Genomic DNA, 8,485 nt, shown 5'->3' with positions numbered 1-8,485 from the left:
CAAACAGGAATGCACTACTAACTGTCTGACTGACTAAGAGACAAAAGGAATGCACTACTAACTGTCTGACTGACTAATGGGACAAACAGGATGTACTATAACTGTCTGACTACTGACTAATGAGAAAACAGGAATGCCTACTAACTGTCTGACTGACTAATGAGACAAACAGGAATGTACTACTAACTGTCTGACTGACTAATGAGACAAACAGGAATGCATACTACTGTCTGATGACTAATGAGACAAACAGGAATGCACTACTAACTGTCTGACCTATGACTAATGAGACAAACAGGAATGCACTACTAACTGTCTGACTGACTAATGAGACAAACAGGAATACACTACTGTCTGACTGTCCAATGAGACAAACAGGAATGCACTACTAACTGTCTGACTGACTGACTAATGACACAAACAGGAATGCACTACTAACTGTCTGACTGACTAACGAGACAAACAGGAATACACTACTGTCTGACTGTCCAATGAGACAAACAGGAATGCACTACTAACTGTCTGACTGACAAATGAGACAAACAGGAATATACTACTAACTGTCTGACTGACTAATGAGACAAACAGGAATGCACTACTATCTGTGACTGACTAATGAGACAAACAGGAATGTACTACTAACTGTCTGTCTGACTAATGAGACAAACAGAAATGTACTACTAACTGTCTGACTGACTAATGAGACAAACAGGAATGTACTACTATCTGTCTGACTGACTAATGAGACAAACAGGAATGTACTACTAACTGTCTGTCTGACTAATGAGACAACAGGAATGCACTAAACTGTCTGACTGACTAATGAGACAAACAGGAATGCACTACTAACTGTCTGACTGACTAATGAGACAAACAGGAATGTACTACTAACTGTCTGACTGACTAATGAGACAAACAGGAATGCACTACTAACTGTCTGACTGACTAATGAGACAAACAGGAATACACTACTGTCTGACTGTCCAATGAGACAAACAGGAATGCACTACTAACTGTCTGACTGACTGACTAATGACACAAACAGGAATGCACTACTAACTGTCTGACTGACTAATGAGACAAACAGGAATGCACTACTGTCTGACTGACTGACTAATGAGACAAACAGGAATACACTACTAACTGTCTGACTGACTGACTAATGAGACAAACAGGAATGCACTACTAACTGTCTGACTGACTAATGAGACAAACAGGAATGCACTACTAACTGTCTGACTGACTAATGGGACAAACAGGAATGTACTACTAACTGTCTGACCTACTGACTAATGAGACAAACAGGAATGCACTACTAACTGTCTGACTGACTAATGAGACAAACAGGAATGTACTACTAACTGTCTGAGACTAATGAGACAAACAGGAAATGCATATAACTGTCTGACTGACTAATGAGACAAACAGGAATGCCTACTAACTGTCTGTACTGACTAATGAGACAAACAGGAATGACTACTAACTGTTCTGACTGACTAATGAGACAAACAGGAAATACACTACGTCTGACTGTAATGAGACAAACAGGAATGGCATACTAACTGGCTGACGACAATGAGACAAACAGGAATACACTAACTGTCTGACTGACTAATGAGACAAACAGGAATGCAATACTAAACTGTGACTGCTGACTAATGAGACAAACAGGAATGCACTACTAACGTCTGACTGACTGACTAATGAGACAAACGGAATACACTACTAACGACTGATGACTAATGAGACAAACAGGAATGTACTACTAACTGTCTGACTGACTAATGAACAAACAGGAATGACACTACTAATGACTGACTAATGAGACAAAACAGGAATGCACTACTAACTGTCTGACTAACTAATGAGACAAACAGGAATGTACTATTAACTGTCTGGACTAACTAATGAGACAAACAGGAATGTACTACTAACTGTCTGACTGACAATGAGACAAACAGGAATACACTACTAACTGTCTGACTGACTAATGAGACAAACAGGAATACATAATAAGCTGTCTGACTGACTAATGAGACAAACAGGAATGTACTACTAACTGTCTGACTGACTTATGAGGACAAACAGGAATGTACTACTAACTGTCTGACTGACTAATGAGACAACAGGAATGCACTAACTAACTGTCTACGACTGACTAATGAGACAACAGGAATGCATACTAATGTCTGTCTGACTTGACTGACTATGAGACAAAAGGATGTAATACTAACTGTCTGACAAATGACTATGAGCAACAGGAATGTACTACTAACTGTCTGTCTGACTGACTAATGAGACAAACAGGAATGACTACTAACTGTCTGACGACTAATGAGACAAACAGGAATTTACTACAACTGTCTGTCTGACTGACTAATGAGACAAACAGGAATGTACTACTAAACTGTCTGTCTACGACTAATGAGAAACAGGAATGTACTACTAACTGTCTGCTGATGACTAATGAGACAAACAGGAATGTACTACTATCTGACTGTGACTAATGAGACAAACAGGAATGTACTACTAACTGTCTGACTGACTAATGAGACAAACAGGAATGTACTACTAACTACTGTCTGAATGACTATGAGACAAACAGGAAATGTACTACTAACTGTCTGACTGACTGACTAATGAGACAAACAGGAATGCACTACTAACTGTCTGACTGACTAATGAGACAAACAGGAATGTACTACTAACTGTCTGACTGACTAATGAGACAAACAGGAATGACTATACTGACTGACTGACTGATAATGAGACAAACAGGAACGTACTACTAAACTGTCTGACTGACTGACTAATGAGACAAACAGGAATGTACTACTAACTGTCTGACTGACTAATGAGACAAACAGGAATGATACTATAACTGTCTGACTGACTAATGAGACAAAAGGAATGTACTACTAACTGTCTGTCGACTAATGAGACAAACAGGAATGTACACTAAACTGTCTGACTGACTAATGAGACAAACAGGAATGACTAATAACTGTTCTGACTGACTAATGAGACAAACAGGAATGTACTACTAACTGTTGACTGACTAATGAGACAAACAGGAACTACTACTAACTGTCTGACTGACTAATGAGACAAACAGGAATGATACTAACTGTTGTGATAAGAGAAAACGGAATGTACTAATAACTGTTGACTGACTAATGAGACAAACAGGAATGTACTACTAACTGTCTGACTGACTGACTAATGAAGACAAACAGGAATGCACTACACTGTCTGAATGACTAATGAGACAAACAGGAATGCACTACTACTGTCTGACTGACTAATTGAGACAAACAGGAATCACACTAACTGTCTGACTGACTAATGAGACAAACAGGAATGCACTACTATCTGTCTGTCTGACTGACTAATGAGACAAACAGGAATGCACTACTAACTGTCTGACTGACTAATGGGACAAACAGGAATGCACTACTAACTGACTGACTGACTAATGAGACAAACAGGAATGCACTACTATCTGTCTGTCTGACTGACTAATGAGACAAACAGGAATGCACTACTATCTGTCTGTCTGACTGACTAATGAGACAAACAGAGAATGCAATACTAATGTCTGCTGAATGACATGAGACAAACAGGAATGCACTACTAACTGTCTGACTGACTAATGAGACAAAAGGAATGCACTAATAACGTCTGCTGACTGACTAATGAGACAAACAGGAATACACTACAAACTGTCTGACTGGACAATGAGACAAACAGGAATGACTACTAACTGTCTGACTGATGACTAATGAGACAAACAGGAATGTCATGCTAACTGTCTGACTGACTGACTAATGAGACAAACAGGAATGTACTACTAACTGTCTGACTGACTAATGAGACAAACAGGATGTACTACTAACTCCTGACTGATGACTAAGGAGACAAACAGGAATGCACTACTAACTGTCTGACTGACTAATGAGACAAACAGGAATGTATACTAACTGTACGACTAACTGACTAATGAGACAAAAGGAATGTCATACTAAACTGTCTGACTGACTAATGAGACAAACAGGAAGCACTACTAATGACTGTTGACAATGAGACAAAACAGGAATGACTACTAACTGTCTGATGATAATGAGACAAACAGAATGTACTACTAACTTGTCTGACTGACTAGAGACAAAACAGGAATGTACTACTACTGACTGACTGACTAATGAGACAAACAGGAATGCACTACTAACTGTCTGACTGATGACTAATGAGACAAACAGGAATGTACTACTAACTGTCTGACTGACTGATAATGAGACAAACAGGAATGTACTAAACTGTCTGACTGACAATGAGACAAACAGAATGCACTACTAACTGTCTGAATGACTAATGAGACAAACAGGAATACACTACTAACTGCTGACTGACTTATGAGACAAACAGGAATGTACTACTAACTGTCTGACTGACTAATGAGACAAACAGGAATGTACTACTAACTGTCTGACTGACTAATGAGACAAACAGGAATGCACAACTAACTGTCTGTCTGACTGACTGACTAATGAGACAAACAGGAATGCACTACTAACTGTCTGTCTGACTGACTGACTAATGAGACAAACAGGAATGTACTACTAACTGTCTGACAAACTGACTAATGAGACAAACAGGAATGTACTACTAACTGACTGACTGACTAATGAGACAAACAGGAATGCACTACTAACTGTCTGACTGACTGATAATGAGACAAACAGGAATGTACTACTAACTGTCTGCACTGACTAATGAGACAAACAGGAATGCACTACTAACTGTTGACTGACTAATGAGACAAACAGGAAATGCACAACTAACTGTCTGTCTGACTGACTGACTAATGAGACAAACAGGAATGCACTACTAACTGTCTGTCTGACTGACTGACTAATGAGACAAACAGGAATGTACTACTAACTGTCTGACAAACTGACTAATGAGACAAACAGGAATGTACTACTAACTGTCTGTCTGACTGACTAATGAGACAAACAGGAATGAAACTACTAACTGTCTGATGATAATGAGGACAAACAGGAATTACTACTAACTGTCTGTCTGACGACTAATGAGACAAACAGGAATGTACTACTAACTGTCTGCTGACGACTAATGAGACAAACAGGAATGTACTACTAACTGTTGCTGACTGACTAATGAGACAAACAGGAATGCTACTACTACTGTCTGACTGACTAATGAGACAAACAGGAATGTACTACTAACGTCTGTCTGACGACTAATGAGACAAACAGGAAGTAGACTAACTACTGTCTGACTGACTATGAGACAAACAGGAATGTACTACTAACTGTCTGATGAGACTAATGAGACAAACAGGAATCACTACTAACTGTGGACTGACTAATGAGACAAACAGGAATGTACTACTAACTGTCTGACTGACTGTAATGAGACAAACAGGAATGCACTACTAACTGACTGATCTGACTGGCTAATGAGACAAACAGGAATGACTACTAACGCTGACTGACTGACTAATGAGACAAAACAGGAAGCACTACTAACGTCTGACTGACTAATGAGCAAAAAGGAATCTATACTAACTGTCTGACTGACTAATGAGACAAACAGGAATGACTACTAACTGTCTGACTGACTAATGAAGACAAACAGGAATGTACTACTAACTGTCTGACTGACTAATGAGACAAACAGGATGTACTACTAACTGTCTGACGACTAATGAGAACAACAGGAATGCACTACTAACTGTCTGACTGACTAATGAGACAAAACAGGAATCTACTACAACTGTCTGACTGACTAATGAGACAAACAGGAATGTACTACTAACTGTCTGACTGACTAAGAGACAAACAGGAATGTACTACTAACTGTCTGACTGGACAATGAGACAAACAGGAATGCTACTACTAAACTGTTGACTGACTGACTAATGAGACAAACAGGAATGCATTACTAACTGTCTGACTGACTAATGAGACAAACAGGAATGCACTACTATATCTGTCTGACTGAATATGAGACAAACAGGAATGCATACTAACTGTCTGACTGATAATGAGACAAACAGGAATGCAACAATCTGTCTGTCTGACTGACTAATGAGACAAACAGGAATGCACTACTAAAACTGTCTGACTGACTAATGAGACAAACAGGAATGCACTACTAACTGACTGGACGACTAAGAGACAAACAGGAATGCACTACTACTGTCTGTCTGACTGACAATGAGACAAACAGGAATGCACTAACTGTCTGCTGATTGACTAAGAGACAAACAGGAATGCACTACTATCTGTCTGTCTGACTGACTAATGAGACAAACAGGAATCTATAACTATCTGCTGATATGAACAAACAGGAATGCACTATAACTGTTGACTGACGACTAATGGGACAAACAGGAATCACTACTAACTGTCTGACATGCCAATGAGCAAAAAAAAACAGGAAGCACTACTAACTGTCTGACTGACTGACTAATGGGACAACAGGAATGCACTACTAACTGTCTGACGACTGACTAAGAGACAAACAGGAATGTACTACTAAACTGTCTGACTGACTAATGGAGACAAAAGGAGTTCACTACTAACTCACTGACTGACTGACTAATGAGACAACAGGAATGCACTACTAACTGTCTGACTGACTAATGAGACAAACAGGAATGACATAACGATGAATGATGACTAATGAGACAAAACGATGCATACTAACGTCGACTGACTAAGAGACAAACAGGAATGCACTACTAACTGGACTTTGGACTAATGAGACAAAAGGAATGCATACTACTGTTGGATGACTAATGAGACAAACAGGAATGTACTACTAACTGTCTGAATGACTAATGACCAAACGAATGCACTACTAACTGACTGATAATGAGACAAACAGGAATGCAATACTACACTGTCTGAATTGACGACATAATGAGACAAACAGGAAGTACTACTAACTGTCGTTGACTGACTAATGAGACAAACAGGAATGTACTACAACTGTCTGACTGACAAAGAGACAAACAGGAATACAACTACTAACTGTGTGATGAATAATGAGACACAAACAGAATACCAATATAACTGTCTGACTGACTAATGAGACAAACAGGAATGTACTACTACTGTCTGACGACTTATGAGACAAACAGGAATGTACCTACTAACTGTCTACTGACTAATGAGACAAAAGGAATGCACAACTAATGTCTGTCTGACATGACTGACTAATGAGACAAACAGGAGATGCATACTAACTGTCTGTACTTGACTTGGACAGAGATGTAACTAACTGCTGAAACGACTATAAACACAGGAAATTGTCTAACACTGACAATACACGAATAACAAACTTCACTGAACTAATGAGACTAAACAGGCATTACTACTACGTCTGTCTGACTGACTAATGAGACAAACAGGAATGACTATATAATGTTTCTGATCGGACTAATGAGACAAACAGGAATTATACTACTGTCTTGTCTGAATGACTAAGAGGACAAACAGAATGTACTACTAACGTCTGTACTGACTGACTAATGAGACAAACAGGAATGTACTACTAACGCTGTCTGACAGATAATGACAGATGACTAACCTCTTTGAGACTAGAGACAAAAAGGAAGTTACTAACTGTCGATCTGATGACTAATGAGACAAACAGGAATGTACTACTAAGTCTGACTGAACTGAAATGAGACAAACAGGAAGTACTACTAACTATCTGCGACTGAACTTATGAGAAAAACAGCGAATGTATTAATAAGTCTGACTGACTGACTACTGAGAAAAACAGGAATGGCATAGACTCTTAGCTTTCATTTGACACATAATTTGACGTGTTCCTATGAACGTCACACGTTGGTGCTCATGGGTAATTTTACAAGGAAATGACCTCCAGATACATACAGCCGTATTACAGAGACCCTGTTGTTAAGGAAGACCCAAACAGACAACAACAAGAGCAGCTTTCATCTGATCTAGGATCTACTGCTCCCTGTGTGGCATCAGGCCCTAGTAGTCCTGGATGGAGGCTGAAATGATATCAGGCCCTGGTAGTCCTGGATGGAGGCTGAAATGATATCAGGCCCTGGTAGTCCTGGATGGAGGCTGAAATGATATCAGGCCCTGGTAGTCCTGGATGAAGGCTGAAAAGATATCAGGCCCTGGTAGTCCTGGATGGAGGCTGAAAAGATATCAGGTCCTGGTAGTCCTGGATGGAGGCTGAAAAGATATCAGACCCTGGTAGTCCTGGATGGAGGCTGAAATGATATCAGGCCCTGGTAGTCCTGGATGGAGGCTGAAATGATATCAGACCCTGGTAGTCCTGGATGGAGGCTGAAATGATATCAGGCCCTGGCAGTCCTGGATGGAGGCTGAAATGATATCAGGCCCTGGTAGTCCTGGATGGAGGCTGAAATGATATCAGGCCCTGGTAGTCCTGAATGGAGGCTGAAATGATA

This window comes from Salvelinus namaycush, unplaced genomic scaffold (genome assembly GCF_016432855.1).
Source record: "Salvelinus namaycush isolate Seneca unplaced genomic scaffold, SaNama_1.0 Scaffold1234, whole genome shotgun sequence".
Classification (NCBI taxonomy): Eukaryota; Metazoa; Chordata; class Actinopteri; order Salmoniformes; family Salmonidae; genus Salvelinus; species Salvelinus namaycush.
Note: the sequence above shows the minus strand (reverse complement) of the source record.